The following is a 19,490-nucleotide window of genomic DNA, read 5'->3' on the forward strand; positions in this document are numbered from 1 at the left end:
TGAATAAAACACCCTGAGTGAAAGTCAAGTTCTCACAATAGCCTCCACATCTCTTCATGGTCTGACCCAAGACCCCTTCCAGGCCTGTGTTTCCATGTTCCCAAAGTCTGCTATGCTGTCACCTACCTGCTGTACACCTCACAGGCTTTCCCACCTTGGGACTGTTGGATGTGAACTGTAGTCTGAATACCCCCAGTTCCCACTCTCTCACTTTCCTCATGTCTTTACTCAAATGTCCATGAGGCCTGAGCCAGCCATGTTTTTGAAAACTCTGGCAGTCCTCACCAATTTCTCTTCTGTGTTCTGGTTCTTAGTTATTTTGCTTTTGCTTAAAATGTGTCATTCTCTGAGAGATGATTTAAAAAAATTCCTCTTAAATGTGTGTCCTATTGAAAGATGAGTTTTCACTCACTTTGTTCTTCTTCTGGGAGGTGACCCTTTGTTGAATCTTAGCCACTAAAGCAGGGATAGGGACACAGCTGGTGTCCACGAATCATTAGTAGAATGAGCAAATACTCAGTACCAGGCACAATCTCACATGCTTTTTTTTTAATTCAGAAAGTTACAGAGGCAGAAGAAGTGAGCCTTAGAAGAAATGGCTCAGGACAGGAGCCACAGAGAGGATAGAGTGGTACAAGTGATGCCTTACAGAGAGAGCTGCCTCCTCTGCTTTCGACACATACTAATTCCTTTAATCCTCATACAGCAGTAACAGTGAACTTTCTATTTGATAGAAGAGGAAATTGAAGTGAAGTAACTTTGATAAAGTGGAAGAGATGACAAGTGAGGTGGTGGGTATGTGTCTGGGTTCCCACCCAGGCATTCCAGGCCCTCAAATCCATACTCTAAATGCCTGACTAGCAGGCCTTGTCTGGGCTTCAATGTCGGGACCAGTCTCTGAGGCCACCTGGGGTGAGGACAGCAATGGGAATGGGGACCCAGCTGAAAGAGGTTGGGAGGCAGGGTCACTGGTGGGGACCACAGGTCATGTCCACCTGATGTATTTGTCTGTGTCAACTCACCTTCTCTCCAGAGGGAAGAGACCTCAGCTAGCTGGATCCTCAGCCTGGGCACCTCTCAGCACTGCTCCCATGATATGATGACATATTTCATCTGTGGTTTTCTTGAGGCCCCCAAGGCTCTACCTCCAGGGAGCTGGCCAAGTGGTGTTCTTTCCCCTGTGTAACTATGATGCCAGATGAAAAGGGCTTCCACTGTGGAACCTTATGATTCAACACAAGCATGTCACCAACTCACTAACTCAGCATCTCCCTGTGCAAATGGTGAGCAGGAGGACACAATATTTTTCAGCATCCCCCACCCTCCCCCACCCTGAAGGCTGGTGAAGTCCAAGTTTCCTTTCCAGGCCTGGCCACTGTAGTCTCCCACAACTTCCTGTTGGGACATCCCCAACTCCACCCATCAGCTCAGAATTTTCACCCTTAACAAAGGAACCTGGACCTTCTCTGCCCTGTCAGATGTAGACATGGTGCTCCTGCTGCTGCTGCTGCCCTTGCTGTGTGGTGGTGAGTGGGTTCTGAAAGAGGGGCAGGCTGGTAGGGGATTGTCTGGGGTTGTAGGTGACTCTCTGTGTCCCCCCAGGGTCCCTGCAGAAGGAGCAATGTTATGAGCTGCAAATGCAGGAATCTGACAGTGCAGGAGATCTAAGCATCCATGTGCCCTGCTCCTACCTGTGGAATCTGTGGTCTTCCTCTAGCAAACTCTACATCTGCTGGTACCAGCATCAGAACCACATGTGCTACAGTAAACTAGTGGCCACTAACAACCCAAAGAAACCAGTGAAACTAAAGCTTCAGAGACAATTCCTTCTTGGGGACCTCAGGAACAGCAACTGTTCCCTGAGCATCAAAGATGTCAGGAAGAGTGACACAGGAATCTATGTTTTCTGAATGGAGAGAGCAAATACCATGAATATAATTACCAAGATAAGCAGCTGACCCTGAAGGTGACAGGTATGGCAGGGGCTCAGGAGAGGACCAAGGGATATGGGACCCCATCTTAGAAAAGGGACAGGGCACTGGGACAATCCCTGATTCAGGCCTTGGGCCCAAGGGCTTTGGAAGGAACACAGGACATGGAGTGAGTTGGGGGCTTAAAGCATGAGTCTCCCTCAGAGTCACACTCTGGGTTCTGAATTCCCAGGCACCAAGCACCTCCCTCTCTCCTCCCCAGAACTGACACAGAAGTCATACATCCTCATTCAGGAGCCTGTGGAGTCTGGCTGCCCCACACAGGTGACCTGCAGCCTGCCAGGGTCCTGTGAAGTGTGAAGACCTCTCACTTTCTTCTGGGTGGGAGCTGCTGTTGACTCACTGAACTCCCAGAACCTCCACTCCTCTGTGCTCACCTTCACCCTGAGGCCCCAGGACCATGGGATGAACCTCACCTGTTAGGTGAAACAACAGGGATCAAGGGTGACTACAGAGAGAACCACCTGGACAATGTCTTCTCTGAGTGTTGGAGGGATGGCTGGTTTCCTGTGGGCAGTGGGACTGGTATGTACACGTGTGTGTGTGTACAGGAGGCTGAGCTAAACTGAGAACACTTGTGAATGAATCTGAGTGCAGGTGGGGAGTGAGAGAGAGGACAGCTATCCCACCTTGCTGGTTCCCACCACCCCTCCTTGGGTTGGGGTGTGTTCCATCAGGTCCTCCCCTCTGAAGTGGGGCCATATCTTTCTGTCCCAGATGACCAATGGAACCTCACCATAGGCATGTTCTTCAGAAATGTCACAGGTAGGAAAGAACTACCCCTGAGGCTGAGACTTGTTGCTGGGGCTGCCATGAGGCTGAGGGGGAATCAGAATGAGAATGGGATCAGATATGGGAGAGGCGAGGAGGAAAATCACCACCCTCTCTCCCTTACCTCTTGTGGGTTGGTGCATTCACCTGTGTTTTCTCTTTTTTTCTCTCTCTACCTTTTTCTCTCACCTGTGTCCTTGGAGGGCAGATACAACACTGACTCTCTTTTGGCTCCCCATGGACCCCCCCATGGCTGCTGGGCCCATCCTGCTATTGGGAGGATGAGGGTCTGTGCTGCAGCTGCCCCTCTTGAGCCCAGACAACTCCCTTGCTGCCCTGGCAGCTGGTGGAGGGGTTGCTGGAACGCAATCCCAGCAAAGCCTCTTACATGGTCACCTCCAGCTCCTTGGGGCCCTGGGCCAACAGCTCCCTGAACGTCCAGGTGGGGCTCAGGGCCTGCCTCAGACTCAGCTGCAAGGCAGGGAATTTCCACAGGGCCCCGAACGCCACTATCCTGCTGCTGCCAGTTTGGGGGCCTGCTGGAAGAGAGGCGAGGAAGAAAGGAATGGATCAAAGAGAGAATGGAGCTGGGGAGAGAGGCTGTGGCTGGGAAGAGGGAAAACCCTAGGATGAGACCCTTCATTCTGTGCCTGAACAGCACCTACAGCCAGTTCTGCAAGGAGCTGGGAAGACACTGAGTCCCGGCAGTGGGTGGGCTCACACCCTCTTCTCTGCAGGGAAGTCAGTATCTGCTTCCAGAGAGTTTCCCCTGCTCTTAGAGGTGCTGGTGCCATGGTCCTCCTGTCCCTGTGCTTGTGGCTCATCTTCTTTTGCATGTAAGCCCGTGTCCTGGGGAGGTACAGGGAGGTGAGTCTTGGGGAGTATAGAGAGAGGCCCCTGAATTCCATGAAGGTGGAGCTGAGTGTTGGGAACCGCCCTGCCTGGTTTCAGAAGCTGTAACCCTCCATGGCTAAGGCTGAGTAAAGAGACATTGAGGCCATAAGCCACTAACAAGACAAAGCTTATCTTCCTGGTAGGGGCACCATCTCTGCCCCCTTTCACTTCACTCTGCTTGGTCCTGGGCACGTGACTGGTTAGCCTATGATGGATAAGAGTCCTCAAAGGAGGGGTGACCTAGGATAGGCATGGTCATGAAAGCGCCTTCAAGGAAGGACTTGGGGGGCTATAGAGAAAGGTGGTGATGGACCCTTGCCCCTTGGCTTTGACATAGCCTCAGGCTCACTCTGCCTGCAAGAAGTCTCCTAATCTCTTGGCTGCCTTACTTCCCCTGCCTAATTTAAGCCTGAAACAATGCCAGAGGATGCTCCAGCCCTGGGCAGGAATGGGAGGTCCCCTAGGGCAATCAGGCCTAAGAAAGAACACACAAAATCCTGTGAAACCTGCTTTGCTAAGAATTTCTTCAGCTTTCTGATAAGGGTCCAAGCATGCAATGAGTTTGTTTCCCAAAGTTTTAGAGCCCTTTAGCTAACTGACCCTGACTCAGAATAAGCCCTCATAGATTTTTGTATGTTATCTGTTGTTTGATCCTTACTGCCTGACAATGGTTGATGAGCTTTACCTGTATTCCTGTGCAAATTGAACCCAATAAAAGCCCATTGAGGGACGGTTCCCGGCCCTTCTTCTTCGAGAGATCGGCCACCTTTCCTCCCCAAGAAGATCATGTCTTGGGAGACTTATTCTCATCTGTGGTGGCTGGAGTACACCTCTATGTACCCAGAGCTGAGTACATAGAGACGGGTCTTTTGGGGGGAGTAGGGTAGCATCTTTATTGAGATAAAATCCCCACATATTTAAAGGTACAATTCAATCACTTTTGGTTCAGTCATGGACTTGTGCACTTCCCACCACAATCAATTTTAAAACGTTTTCATTAGCACAAAATGAAGAAAATAAAACCAAACCAAACATCCCTTATTTGTCTTTTTGCCACCATTCTCCCTCCAGCATCGAGCAACCACTAATCTGTCTTGTTTTTATTTCTCTAGATTTGCCCAATCTTGACATTTCATAGAAATGGAATCCTATAATACATGGTTCTTTGTAACTTTTTTCACATAGCATATTTTCAAGGTTCATGTGTTATTTTATCCGTTTTGATTTCCAAATAATATTCCATGGTATGGACGGTGAACTTTTTATTTGTCTCCTCATTCATTGAAGCACAATTGGGCTGTTTCTAGTTAACACTGTTACGATTGCTTGTGTAGATGTTTTTCCCTGTGTAGGGGCCTACTGTGATTTAAGGTTAGTCTTGGCCAAACACCTGGGGACAGAGCACTCACTTACATATATGAAATGTCTCCAACTCTGATCCTGGGATCTGGATGCTTCAGTTTCTTGAGGGAGTAGGAGCATCCTGCCCACTTGAGCCTGAGCCATTGTGACTCCTTTCCTTAAGGACTTCTTTCCTTAGAGTGAAATACCACAGGGAGCAAGCTGAGGGAAGACTAAAGGTCACAAATGATGAAGACACTGTCATGGGTATAGTCACCAGGGTGAGTGATGTGGGTGCCTTCTCATATTGTGTAAGGGGGAGGGGCTGGAAATGTTCATTCAACAAGTGCAGACTGAGCTTCCCTGCATTTCCCCAAATTAGCTTCTCTGTGGTCAGCTGGAGAGACAGCTGGGAGTTGACATCCCCTTCATCTCCCAGAGCCCAGGGTTAGACTCTTGCCCCAGCTCTGCTGACCACTGAGCCCACCTCACCTGTCTGCCCAGTACAGCCTGTCAGAACTGTCTCTCCAAAGCTATTACTTTCTGCCCATTATTGGCATGATAATTCACCTCTCCTCATCTCAGTTTTCCTATGTATAAATGGAAACAATAAGAGTATAATTTACACTTGGCTTCTGTAAGGATGAAATGCATGAATACTAGGCTCGCAATATGTTCTAGTCAATTGTAGTATTACCAATTTTTAAATGAATGACTAAATAGTTGAGTTCATGAGAAGTATGTATAGAATAAGAGGATGAATGAAGAACTGTCTCATTAACCCAACTACCCTTTGAGACCATGTCTGTTTTATTCTTCTCTCTCTTCTGTTCCCTTTATTGAGGGTTCCCAGCTAAACCCTGGGCCAGATGGGCCTCCAGACCAAGTGTCACCCACTGGGGATACCTCTCCATCAGGAGAGGAGCAGAATACCCAGTACGCCAACCTAAGGTTTCTCAAAAGGAAGCTGTGGGAGTCTCAGGACAAGGAGGCCACCACCTGCGAGTACTCAGAGATCAAGAAGACAAGCTAATGAGGACTCACTCAGAGGTGTTTCCTGGCCAGAGGTATCACAACCTCTCTGGGGAAAGAAGTTGGGGACTTATTGATGAAACATGAGGAGAGCTTGTGTCATGTTAACATTAACCACTGTAAGAGTATCTGCAGGCAGAGCAGAAAGAAGAAAGATGATGGATTTGGAGAGACTTGGGCTCAAGTGCAGACTTCAGCACTTCCTACAGTACTGTCTTCTAGAGATTCATTTTATTCCCGTGTCCTCAGTTTCCCATTCTGTACAGCAGAGACCATGCATCCTACTCAAAGGTGGTTGGGTGGTTGTGAACATTAAAGAAATCAACAGTCAACAGAGGTCGAGAGCTTGCCTGTCTCTCTTTTATAAACAGAAAGGTCCTGGTGGCAAGTTTCCTGAAGCCAGGGGTGACCAGCCATAGAAAACAGGGCGGTGACTTGTTGCTGTCATTTTCCTCCCCTGAAGTCGTGAAAGCCTCCTCAGGGAAAGACCTGCCCGTCGGCCTGCTGTTGGGCTGTGATGAGGTACCTGATCCTCTGCCTGACTTCATCTCGTGTTACTTTTTCCTGTTCATTTCCCAGCACCTTCTGACCACCAATCCCTTCGCCATCCCAGTTACGGCCCCACAAGGATCTTTCCAACAGCCTGTCGACTGTAAACATGAGCAGACTAGGAATTTCTTCACCAAAAGAATTTTTTCTAGGGACAAAAAAAGGGCTGCAATGCAGCTGGTGCAGCCACAGTGAGCCACGGGCACACCCTGGGCAAGGAAGAATGCGGCAGGAAGTCCTCTTCACAGAGAGGAAGCGGAAATTTTGGGGAGGGGCTGTTACAACCATAGAGTGCTGCTGTGACCATAGAGAGTTTTTGGTAGGGCCTCCAGCATCATGTACGGTGTCACAGCGCCACCCACAGGCCTCCCGATTCATACCCGGGTTAGTTCTCCCTAGTAAAACGTGCCACACCAGAGAACTGACCCCGCCCCTGTCCTACACAAACACCTTTCTGACTCCTTGGCCTTAGACGATACACCCCAGGCCCCTTCTCCTAGTATTTACCTCCTCACCCCTCACCTTACCTTGTCCCCCCTGGCCTTTGTTCCTTAAACCTTCTATGGTGGTTCCTACAAAAGTCTTAGCAATTTGAGATCCTCTTCCTGGAGGCCACGCCCCCTTGCTTTCATCTGGCGCACCCCATCAAACCTGGGTTCTTGCACAGATTTAGGTTAAAAGTGTGGACTGAAGAGAGAGCTCATATCATTTGTCCTCTATATAGTTGATCTATTTTTTTAAAGATTTTATTTATTTATTTATTTTTAGAGAGGGAAGGGAGGGAGAAAGAGAGAGAGAGAGGAAGATTAATGTGCGGTTGCTGGGAGCCGTGGCCTGCAACCCAGGCATGTGCCCTGACTGGGAATCGAACCTGCGACATTTTGGTTCGCAGCCTGAGCTCAATCCACTGAGCTACACCAGCCAGGGCATAGTTGATCTATTGTTAAAAAATGAAATTCTAAAATTAATCAGCCAGAATTTCACGAGCAGTACCATAGCTTAGGTGCTTCACCATATGCTGTTTTGATTGAGAGAATGGTAGCCTCCTTTATCATTGAGAGATAAAAACCCCCAGGTGATGCTTGAAACTACAAATAGTAGCCAATCCTACATATACTGTGATTTTTCCTATACTCACTCATGTTAAAGTTTAATTTATAAATTAGGCAGTACAAGAGACTAAAAACAATAACTAATAATAAAACACAAGAATTATAATAATATACTGGATGAAGGTTATGTGAATTTGGTCTCTCCTGTCAAACTATCTTTTTGTACTGTACCCACCCCTCTTCTTGTGCTGCTGTAAGGTGTCCCGAATGTCCTGTGATGAGATGTAGGGAGGTGTTTGACACAGGCATTGTGACGTAACACGAGGCTACTACAAGGGTGACTTGAACTGTGATACCATGAAACTGTGATCTGATGCCTAGATGGCTACTAAATGACTGACTACCATGTGGGTGGTGTGTGCAGTGTGGAGACTCGACAATGCTTCGTTCACCTCAGGACAGGACAGAGAGAGCACGAAGTTAATCCTACTAATAAGAACAGTGCAAAATTTACAACTTTTGCTTTGTTTATGTCTTGAATTTTCCATTGAGTTTCTTTGAACTGCGGTTGCCCATCGGTCACTGAAATTGTGGAAAGTGAAACTGCAAATAAGGAGAAACAATGAAAATAAACCTGTTTTTTCAAAGTTTCCTGATGGTTGTTGGTGATGTGTCTCAATTAAAATAATCACAAGTTTTGGTCCAGCCACAAAATGAACTTCACTGATGGAAATGTCTGTGGGAGTGGCTACAAGTAGTATTGAGCCCAGAGGACTGCCCCAGTGACACAAAACAAGCACCCCAACAGATGTAACTTATTTCCTGAACTTTGCAAAGTGGCTCTGGGGGAAGATGTAGACATTTTCTTTTTTAAAAAATATTTTATTTAATAATTTTTTAGAGAGAAGAAAAAGGAAGGAAGCAAGACAGGGAGAGAAACATCAAGGTGTGGTGCTTCTTGCACACCCACACTGGGAACCAGGCGTGCAACCCAGGCATGTGTCCTGACTGGGAATTAAACCAGCAACCCCTTGGTTCACAGACTAACACTCAACCAACTGAGCAATGCAAACCAGGATGAATTTCTGTATCTATATTAGCAACATCAGAAAATAAAATTCAAAATATGATATCATTTTTAAAAATGCCCTAAACCACAATATTCATAAAAGTGAAACCAACAAAATCATTCCAAGACTTCTACACTAAAAACTGGACAATGTTGCTTAATCACTTCTGCATAATGTCCTTTCCATATGAGGTCACCTTTACAGGTTTCAGACATTAGGACCTGGGGGTCACTATCCAGCCCAACACGTTTCATTATTAAATCCAGGTGGGTCAGGGTAATCCACCCTCAGCCTCCCCTAATTGTCACCATCGCCATTAAAGTGTCCTCACCTATTTATGGCTCCAGCAGCTTCTGGGCCAGGGAACCAGATCCCTGTTGTGACTTCCTGCATTGGCCAGTCTCACTAGATTTGGGGATGCTGGCTTGCTCTGTGATTGTCACTCTCTGATGGTTCAAAGAAAAGTGATTGATTCCCAGTTGATCTTCATTTTCTTGTCCTACAAATGAGAGTGATACTGCAAGCAATTTCCATGTCAGAGCTGAAATCAGACATCTCCTGCAATGTCACTGTTATTTTTTTCCTTTCTTTTGTACATTTTTGTTGAAGGCTGGGCCTTGCATGTCTGCACTTTGGGAACATGTGTAGCTTAATTTGGAGAATATATATATATATATATATATATATATATATATACTTATACATACACACACACACACACACACACATATATATGAAAGAAAGAAAAAAGTTGTTTGCAAAAATCCAGCAAGGGGTGCTGTTGCTCTTTGTTTTTTTTTTCTTCTTCATCAGGTGAGTTTAGTTTCAAAGGCCAGTTAGAGAAGGATACTCCACAGCTGGTGGGGTTGTGCTGGGTGCATTCACAGCCCCACATATCAAGTCCTTCTGTAAATAAGGCATTTAGAGTAAATGAGTGAAGTAGACAAGTATAAGGAAAGCAACTGGGCATGTGTCCTGACAAATGGTGCTGGGAAGTGGCATTAGTGTAGGGAGAGGAGAGTGGGCAGTGGGGAGCCTGCCTGAGAACAAAGGGGACAGGAGTCCGCAGAGAAGTTGTGAACTGTGGACTGAAGTCAAGTTTCTCACAGGGAGGGTGTTGGCAGCTTCATGGGCTGAGGCAGAGCAGGGGGAGAGGGCATGCTGGTTAGGGTACAGGTTGTGTTAGACACCCCAAGATCCTTGCAGCTTGAATTGGAAAAAACAAAACACAGCAAAAGCTGAGTGTGGACTCAATCACTTTGAGAAGTTCTGAAGTGCCCTGGCTTCAGGCAGAGAGGGTTGCAGAGCTGAGTCAATGTGACAGAAATCCTTTTTCTGTATGTGTTAACCCTGTAGCTCTGCTGCCCTCTGTGGGTTTGGTTCTCAGATTGGCTCTCACTGCACCCTGGGGCTCTGAGGTTGTCTGTTCATGGCCACTTCCTTCCTTAGAGATGTTGTAGGGACACTTCCTTCTCTGCTCAATCAGGGTCCTTTTGTCCACATGCTGTGGCTTCTGGATGCAACTTCCTTCCCTCTCACTGATCTCATCTGCTCCAAGTCCTAACAGGTGAATCAGAGCTGCCAGTAGAGGATGAGGACATCCCAGGGCAGGGTCTTGACCCTGCAACCTCGATTCTTCTGTCCTTTCTGCTAGTGACCAGGTGAGAGCCTGTGGGTGTGCAGGAAGATAGTTTTTCAATCAACAGAGTGAATAAAGCAGACTGTGTTCCCTGATATAGGAGGACCTTACCTTTGCAGTGGAAGGATGAAAGAGAAGGAAAGGCTGACCTTTGTGTGAGTCAGGAGAGTGCCTCCTGCCTGGCTGCTTTCAGGACACAGGGACCTGGATCCACTCTGCCCTGTCAGATGCAGACATGGTGCTCCTGCTGCTGCTGCTGCCTCTGTTGTGTGGTGGTGAGTGGGCTCAGAAAGAGGGGTCAGTCAGGGGAATGTCTGGGGCTGCAGCTGACTCTCTGTGTCCCCTCAGGGTCCCTGCAGGAGCAGCAACACTATGAGCTCCAAGTGCATTCATGTGCCCTGCTCCTTCTACTCATGGAATCCGTGGTCTTCCTGTAGCCCACTCTTCATCTGCTGGTACCAAATCGGAACCACATGTGCTACAGTAAACTAGTGCCCACTAACAACCCAAATAAACCAGTGAAACTAAAGCTTCAGAGTCAATTCCTCCTCAGAGACCCCAGGAACAACAACTGTTCCTGAGCATCAGAGACTTCAGGAAGAGTGACACAGGCATTTATGTTCTTTGAGTGGAGACAACAAGTGCAGTGAAATATAATTACTAAGATAAGCAGCTAACCCTGAGGTGACAGGTATGGCAGGGCCCCAGGAGAGGACCAAGGACTGTGGGTCCCCATCTTAGAACAGGAACAGGGCACTGGGACAATCCCTGACCCAGGCCTTGGGCCCAGAGGCTTTTGAAGGAACACAGGACACGAAGTGTGTTGGGTCCCTGAAGCATGAGTCTCCTTCAGAGTCACAGTCTGTGTTCTGAGTTCCCAGGCACCAAGCACCTCCCTCTCTCCTCCTCAGAACTGAGAGAGAAACCAGACATCTTCATTTCCTAGCCTCTGGAGTCCGGCTGCCCCACACAGCTGACCTGCAGCCTGCCAGCGTCCTGTGAAGTGTGAAGACCTCTCGCCTTCTCCTGGGTGAGAGCTGCTGTTGACTCACTGAACTCCCAGAACCTCCACTCCTCTGTGCTCACCTTCACCCTGAGGCCCCAGGACCATGGGATGAACCTCACCTGTCAGGTGAAACAACAGGGATCAAGGGTGACTATGAAGAGAACTCTGTAGCTCAGTGTCTTCTCTGTGTGGGAAGAATGGCTGCTTCCCTGGATGCAGTAAGACTGGTGTGTTCACATGCTTGTGTGTGTACAGGAGGCTGAGCTAAACTGAGAACACTTGTGAAGGGTTCTGAGTGCCGGTTTGGAGTGGGCCGCAACACAGCTATTCCACTTTCCTGGTTCCCACCACCTCTCCTTGGGTTGGGGTGTCTTCCATCAGCTCCTGCCCTCTGAAGTGGGGCCATATCTTTCTGTCCCAGATGCCCCATGGAACCTCACCATAGGCATGTCCTTCAGAAATGTCACAGGTAGGAAAGAACTACCCCTGAGGCTGAGACTTGTTGCTGGGGCTGCCATGAAGCTGAGGGGGAATCAGAATGAGAATGGGATCAGTTATGGGAGAGGCAAGAAAATCACCACCCTCCCTCTCTCACCTCTTGTGAGTTGATGGTTGATGCATTCACCTGTGTTCTCTCTCTCTCTCTCCTCCCTCCCCCCTCTTCTCTCTCCAAAGCCCTCAAATTCTGCAAAAGGCTTCATCTTTTCTCATCCTGAAGGTGGAGTTTCTGTGACTGCTGTGTGTGGCTGACAGTAACCCTCCTGCACAGCTGAGCTGGTTCTGGGGGTCCCCAGCCCTGAATGCTGTCCCCATCTCCAGCACCGAGATCCTGGAGCTGCCTCAAGTGGGGACTGGGGAAGAAGGACAGTTCACCTGACAAACTCGGCAGTGGCTGGGCTCCCAAAGTATCTCTGTCAGTCTCTCCGTGGCCTGTGAGTGTGGGGACCCCTGGGACAGGAGACATGTGTTTGGAGCGCAGAGCCACCGCTGACCCTTCTCCTCACTCCCCACAGACCCCCCCAAGGCAGCTAGAACCCTCCTGCTCCTGGGAGAATGAAGGTCTGCACTGCAGCTGCTCCCTCTGAGCCCAGCCAACTCCCTCTCTGCGCTGGCGGCCAGGGGAGGGGCTGCTAGAGGGGAACCCCAGCAGTGCCTCTTAGACAGTCGCCTCCATCTCTGCGGGGCCCTGGGCCAACAGCTCCCTGAGCTTCCAGGTGGGGCTCAGCATCAACCTCAGACTTAGCCAAGAATGTCCACAGGGCCTGGAGCACCAGTGTCCTGCTGCTGCTGCCAGATCATGGGCCTGCTGGGAGCAGAGACTAATGGAGACAGGAATATACCAAAGGGAAGATGGAGCTGGGGAGAGGGGCTGTGGCTGGGAAGGGGGAGATTGCTAGAATGGGACCCTCCATTTTTGTGCCTGAACAGCACTTACAGCTGGTTCTGCAAGGAGCTGGGAAGACACTGAGTCCCGGCAGTGGGTGGGCTCACACCCTCTTCTCTGCAGGGAAGTCAGTATCTGCTTCCAGAGAGTTTCCCCTGCTCTTGGAGGTGCTGGTGCCATGGTCCTCCTGTCCCTGTGCTTGTGGCTCATCTTCTTTTGCATGTAAGCCCGTGTCCTGGGGAGGTACAGGGAGGTGAGTCTTGGGGAGTATAGAGGGAGGCCCCTGGATTCCACGAAGGTGGAGCTGAGTGTTGGGAACCGCCCTGCCTGGTTTCAGAAGCTGTAACCCTCCATGGCTAAGGCTGAGTAAAGAGACATTGAGGCCATAAGCCACTAACAAGACAAAGCTTATCTTCCTGGTAGGGGCACCATCTCTGCCCCCTTTCACTTCACTCTGCTTGGTCCTGGGCACGTGACTGGTTAGCCTATGATGGATAAGAGTCCTCAAAGGAGGGGTGATCTAAGACAGGCATGATCACGAAGGTGCCCTCAAGGAAGGACTTGGGGGGCTATAGAGAAAGGTGGTGATGGACCCTTGCCCCTTGGCTTTGACATAGCCTCAGGCTCATTCTGCCTGCAAGAAGTCTCCTAATCTCTTGGCTGCCTTACTTCCCCCGCCTAACTTAAGCCTGAAACAATGCCGGAGGATGCTCCAGCCCTGGGCAGGAATGGGAGGTCCCCTAGGGCAATCAGGCCTAAGAAAGAACACACAAAATCCTGTGAAACCTGCTTTGCTAAGAATTTCTTCAGCTTTCTGATAAGGGTCCAAGCATGCAATGAGTTTGTTTCCCAAAGTTTTAGAGCCCTTTAGCTAACTGACCCTGACTCAGAATAAGCCCTCATAGATTTTTGTATGTTATCTGTTGTTTGATCCTTACTGCCTGACAATGGTTGATGAGCTTTACCTGTATTCCTGTGCAAATTGAACCCAATAAAAGCCCATTGGGGAACGGGTTCCCGGCCCTTCTTCTTCGAGAGATTGGCCACCTTTCTTCCCCAAGAAGTTCATGTCTTGGGAGACATTCTTATCCATGGCATGTGGGGGGGGGGCACTGTGGGCAGAGCCCCTCAGAGATGAGTACATAGAGATGGGTCTTTTGGGGGGAGTAGGGTAGCAGCTTTATTGATAAAAATTCCCACACATTTAAAGGTGAAGTTCAATGGTTTTTAGTTCAGTCAGAGTTGTGTACCCATAACCACAATGAATTTTAAAACGTTTTCATTAGCACAAAATGAAGAAAACACACAACCCAGGCATATGTCCTGACTGGGAATTGAACCAGCAACCCCTTGGTTTGCAGGCTGACGCTCTATCCACTGAGTCACACAAGCCAGGATGAATTTCTGTATCTATATTAGCAATAGTGGAAAATTAAATTCAAAATACAATATCATTTAAAAATATCCTAAACCACAATATTCATAAAAGTGAAACCAACAAAATCATTCCAAGACTTCTACACTAAAAACTGGACAATGTTGCTTAATCATTTCTGGATAGTGTCATTTGCCACTTTTACAGGTTTCAGGCATTGGTACCTGGGGTCGCTATCTAGCCCAACACGTTTCATTATTAAATCCAGGTGGGTCAGGGTAATCCACCCTCAGCCTCCCCTAATTGTCACCATCGCCATTAAAGTGTCCTCACCTATTTATGGCTCCAGCAGCTTCTGGGCCAGGGAACCAGATCCCTGTTGTGTCTCCCTCATTTGCCACTCTCACTAGATTTGGGGATGGTGGCTTTCTCTGTTATCGTCACTCTCTGATGGGTCAAAAAAAAGTGATTGATTCCGTTGATCTTCGTGTTCTTGTCCTACAAATAGAGTGATACTGCAAGCATTTTCCACGTCAGAGCTGAAATCAGACATCTCCTGCAATGTAACTCTTATTTTTTTCCTTTTCCTTTGTACATTTTTGTTGAAGGCTGGGCCTTGCATGTCTGCACTTTGGGAACATGTGTAACTTAATTTGGAGAATATGTTAAAAGAAAAGTTGCTTGCAAAAATCCAGCAGGTGGTGGTGTTGTTCTTTGTTTTTTTTTTTAATTTTGTTTTTTTTTTCTCCTTGTCAGGTGAATTTAGTTTAAAAGGCCAGTTAGAGAAGGATACTCTACAGCTGGTGGGGTTGTGTTGGGTGCGTTCACAGCCCCACATGTCAAGTCCTTCTGTAAATAAGGCATTTAGAGTAAACGAGTGAAGTAGACGAGTGCAAGGAAAGAGACTGGGCATGTGTCCTGACAAATGGTGCTGGGAAGTGGCATGAGTGTAGGAGAGGAGAGTGGGCAGTGGGGAGCCTGCCTGAGAACAAAGGGGACAGGTGTCCGCAGAGAAGTTGTGAACTGTGGACTGAAGTCAAGTTTCTCACAGGGAGGGTGTTGGCAGCTTCATGGGCTGAGGCAGAGCGGGGAGAGAGGGCATGGTAGTTAGGGTACAGGTTGTGTTAGACACCCCAAGATCCTTGCAGCTTGAATTGGAGAAAACAAAACACAACAGAAGCCGAGTGTGGACTCAATCACTTTGAGAAGTTCTGAAGTGCCCTGGCTTCAGGCAGAGAGGGTTGCAGAGCTGGGTCAATGTGACAGAAATCCTTTTTCTGTATGTGTTAACCCTGTAGCTCTGCTGCCCTCTGTGGGTTTAGTTCTCAGATTGCCTCTTTCTACACACCGGGCTCTGAGGTTGTCTGTTCATGGCCACTTCCTTCCTTAGAGATGTTGTAGGGACACTTCCTTCTCTGCTCAATCAGGGTCCTTTTGTCCACATGCTGTGGCTTCTGGATGCAACTTCCTTCCCTCTCACTGATCTCATCTGCTCCAAGTCCTAACAGGTGAATCAGAGCTGCCAGTAGAGGATGAGGACATCCCAGGGCAGGGTCTTGACCCTGCAATCTCGATTTTTCTGTCCTTTCTGCTCGTGACCAGGTGAGAGCTTGTGGGTGTGCAGGAAGATAGTTTTTCAATCAACATATTTGTTTGGTTCATAGTGACACCAACCTATCTCAGTTAAGTTCCCTTGGACTGAAATGTTGCCTCTTCCTAGGTCTCAAGCTGCTGGGCTACAGTCTAGAAAGACACACCAGCTTCCCTGGGTCTCCAGCTTGCTGACTGCAGATTTGGAATTTGTCAACCTGCATAACCACATAAAACAATGTCTGAAAATAAGTCTCTTTATAGATGTATACACATCCTATTGGTTCTGTTTATCTGGTGAACCCTGAATAAAACACCCTGAGTGAAAGTCAAGTTCTCACTATAGCCTCCACATCTCTTCATGGTCTGACCCAAGATCCCTTCCAGACCTGTGTTTCCATGTTCCCCAAGTCTGCTATGCTGTCACCTACCTGCTGTACACCTCACAGGCTTTCCCACCTTGGGACTGTTGGATGTGAACTGTAGCCTGAATACCCCCAGTTCCCACTCTCTCACTTTCCTCATGTCTTTATTCAAATGTCCATGAGGCCTGAGCCAGCCATGTTTTGAAAATTCCAGCAGTCCTCACCAATTTCCCTTCTGTATTCTGGTTCTTAGTTATTTTGCTTTTGCTTAAAATGTGTCCTTCCCTGAGAGATGATTTAAAAATATCTTAAAGGTGTGTCCTATTGAAAGATGACTTTTTGACTCACCTTTTCTTTCTTGTAGGAGCTTACCCTTTTTTGTATCTCAGCCACAAGAACAGGGGTGGGGATGGTGTCCACAAAACATTACTGTAATGAGCAAATACTCAGTACTAGGCACTTTGTCACAAGCTTTTTCTCTTTTTTTTTTTAAATTCAGAAAGTTACAGAGGCAGAAGAAGTGAGTCTTAGAAGAAATAGCTCAGGAAAGGAGCTACAGAGAGGATGGAGTGGTGCAGGTGATGCCTCACAGAGAGAGAGGGCCCCTATGCTGTTGACATATATGAATTCCTTTAATCTTCACACAGCAGTAACAGTGAAGTTTCTATTTTATAGATGAGGAAACTGAAGTGAAGTAACTTTGATAAAGTGGAACAGATGACAAGTGAGGTGGGGTGTGTCTGGCTTCTCACCCAGGCACTCCATGCCCCCATGTGAACATACCTTCTCTCCAGAGAGAGAAGACTCAGCTACCTGGACCCTCAGCATTGGCGCCTCTCAGCACTGCACCAGTGATGTGATGACATATGTTGTCTGTGGTCTTCCTGAAACCCCCGAGGTTCTGAACCCCAGGTATCTGGCCAAGTGCTGTTCTTTCCCCTGTGTAGCCATGATGCCAGATGAAAAGGGCTTCTATTGTGGGACCTTATGATTCAACAGAAGCATGTCAGTAACTCAGCATCCCCCTGTGCAAATGGTGAGCAGGAGGACACAATATTTCTCAGCATCTCCCAGTGCCCAATGAAGGCTTGTGGAGCCCAAGTTTCCTCTCCAGGTCTGGCCACTGCACTTGCCCATGGCTTCCTGTTGGGACATCCCCAGCTCCACCCATCAGCTCAGAAATTCACCCTTGACACAGGGACCTGGATCCACTCTGCCCTGTCAGATGCAGACATGGAGCTCCTGCTGCTGCTGCTGCCCCTGCTGTGTGGTGGTGAGTGGGCTCAGAAAGAGGGGTCAGTCAGGGGAATGTCTGGGGCTGCAGCTGACTCTCTGTGTCCCCTCAGGGTCCCTGCAGGAGCAGCAACACTATGAGCTCCAAATGCAGGAATTGGTGACAGTGCAGGAGGGCCTGAGCATCCATGTGCCCTGTTCCTTCTACCTGTGGAATCTGTGGTCTTCCTCTAGCAAACTCCACATCTGCTGGTACCAGCATCAGAACCACATATGCTACAGTAAACTAGTGACCACTGACAACCCCAATAAACCAGGGAAACTAAAGCTTCAGAGCCAATTCCTCCTTGGGGACCCCAGGAACAGCAACTGTTCCCTGAGCATCAGAAATGTCAGGAAGAGTGACACAGGAATCTACATTTTCCAAATGGAGAGAGCAAATACCATGAATATTATCACCAAGATAAGCAGCTGACCTTGAAGGTGACAGGTACGGCAGGGCCCAGGAGAGGACCAAGGGATATGGGACCCCATCTTAGAAAAGGGACGGGGCACTGGGACAATCCCTGATTCAGGCCTTGGGCCCAGGGTCTTCAGAAGAAACACAGCACATGGAGTGAGTTGGGGTCTTGAAGCATGAGTCTCCTTCAGAGTCTGAGTCTCCTTCAGAGTCTCAGTCTCCATGCACCAAGCACCTCCATCTCTCCTCCTCAGTCCTGTCATGGAAACCAGACATCCTCATTGCCTAGCCTCTGGAGTCTGGCCACCCTACACTGCTGACCTGCAGCCTTCCAGGGTCCTGCTAAGAGGAAGACCTTTCACCTTCTCCTGAATGGGAGCTGCTGTTGACTCTTTGAACCCCAGAACCTCTGCTCCTCTGTGAGCGATAAGAGTACTTATCATCTTAGATACCACTACCATTCATCACATACAGAAATGAGTGCATGTACGTGGCATATAAATGCTGCAGATGTGTTTGCACTAAAACTCACTTGGTGCTAAATATTATTCCCAAGTGGTTTACAGGTGTTCAAACATTTCTCTACAGTTTTATCAGAGGAAAATGCACTGGGAGGATGACAAGTGGATTGTTATCTTTACACTCACATTGATATTCACAAACATGTACAGTCCCAGTCACGTAGTAGATGTACATGCATGTCCTACGTGGGGCACACTTTTTTGCTTGGGAGAATACATTACATAAGCTGTGGGCCAGAAGCTTATTCTACTTCAAAACTGCCATAGTTGTATGAATCCTTTGACTGAATCCTTTGTATGAATCACTGCACATGGAACAGTGATTGTAATGCCTCTTTAGCAATCAAACTTATCCCTGAAGTGATCATTATTTCACAAAGATACTTCAACAGGTCTTGACAGAACAGAACTTATTATCTCGGACACCACTAGCATTCATCACATACATAAATGAGTACAGGTACAGGGTGAGCTTTTACTTATTGTTACAGCCTTTCTAGACCAGGACCTGATGCTACTGCCTTAGCTGTGATGTTTACTGAAGGTAACCTTTATCTCATTAGGGAAATTCATCTTTATTCCCAGTTGTCCATGAGTTTTACCATGAAGGCATTTGAAACCACCTGCTGCTCATTGTTTTATCTCTTGAGATTCAATCAGTCAGGGGCAGATGAGGAACACAGAAGCCCCACTATGGATTTCAGTAGTGGGAATTCAATGTGAGGAATCTGTTATGCCGATGTTAGAGCACACATAGAGCAGAAGTGAAAATCTGCCTGGAAGACTTGGACCTTCTAATCACACCCAAGTACCCAGGCTCAGTTATTTAGTATGTACATGTGAGTTATTGAGATATAATTGACATATCACATTACTGCAGTCTGAAGCCCTACTTAATGATCTGACAGATGCATCTACTGTGATGTGCTTAGCACATATCTCTTGTTAAATATACATCACCACATAGACTTACACACTTTTTACTTATGGTGAGAACTTTTAATATTTTCTCTCAGTTATATGCTTTCTTAGCAATTCTTAAATATACAACATGGTGTTAATGATATTATAATGATTTAATGGTATTAAAACCCTCTACTATTAACTATAGTCACCATGCTATACATTACCTCCTCATGATTTAATTATCAAATAACTGAAAGTTTGCACCTTTGACCACCCTCCCTCTTTTTGGTCCACTCCCACCCTCTGCCTCT

The 19,490-nt window shown here is 47.7% G+C and overlaps 2 pseudogenes; both read left to right on the forward strand.

Moving 5' to 3' along the window:
* The first annotated feature begins 881 nt into the window (after positions 1-881).
* Positions 882-6,030, forward strand: LOC123824131 (annotated as a pseudogene).
* Positions 6,031-10,574: 4,544 nt separating this feature from the next.
* On the forward strand, positions 10,575-17,767 carry LOC123824132 (annotated as a pseudogene).
* Positions 17,768-19,490: the final 1,723 nt, after the last annotated feature.

This window comes from Phyllostomus hastatus, unplaced genomic scaffold (assembly GCF_019186645.2).
Source record: "Phyllostomus hastatus isolate PE091 unplaced genomic scaffold, TTU_PhHast_1.1 phas_contig_549, whole genome shotgun sequence".
Classification (NCBI taxonomy): Eukaryota; Metazoa; Chordata; class Mammalia; order Chiroptera; family Phyllostomidae; genus Phyllostomus; species Phyllostomus hastatus.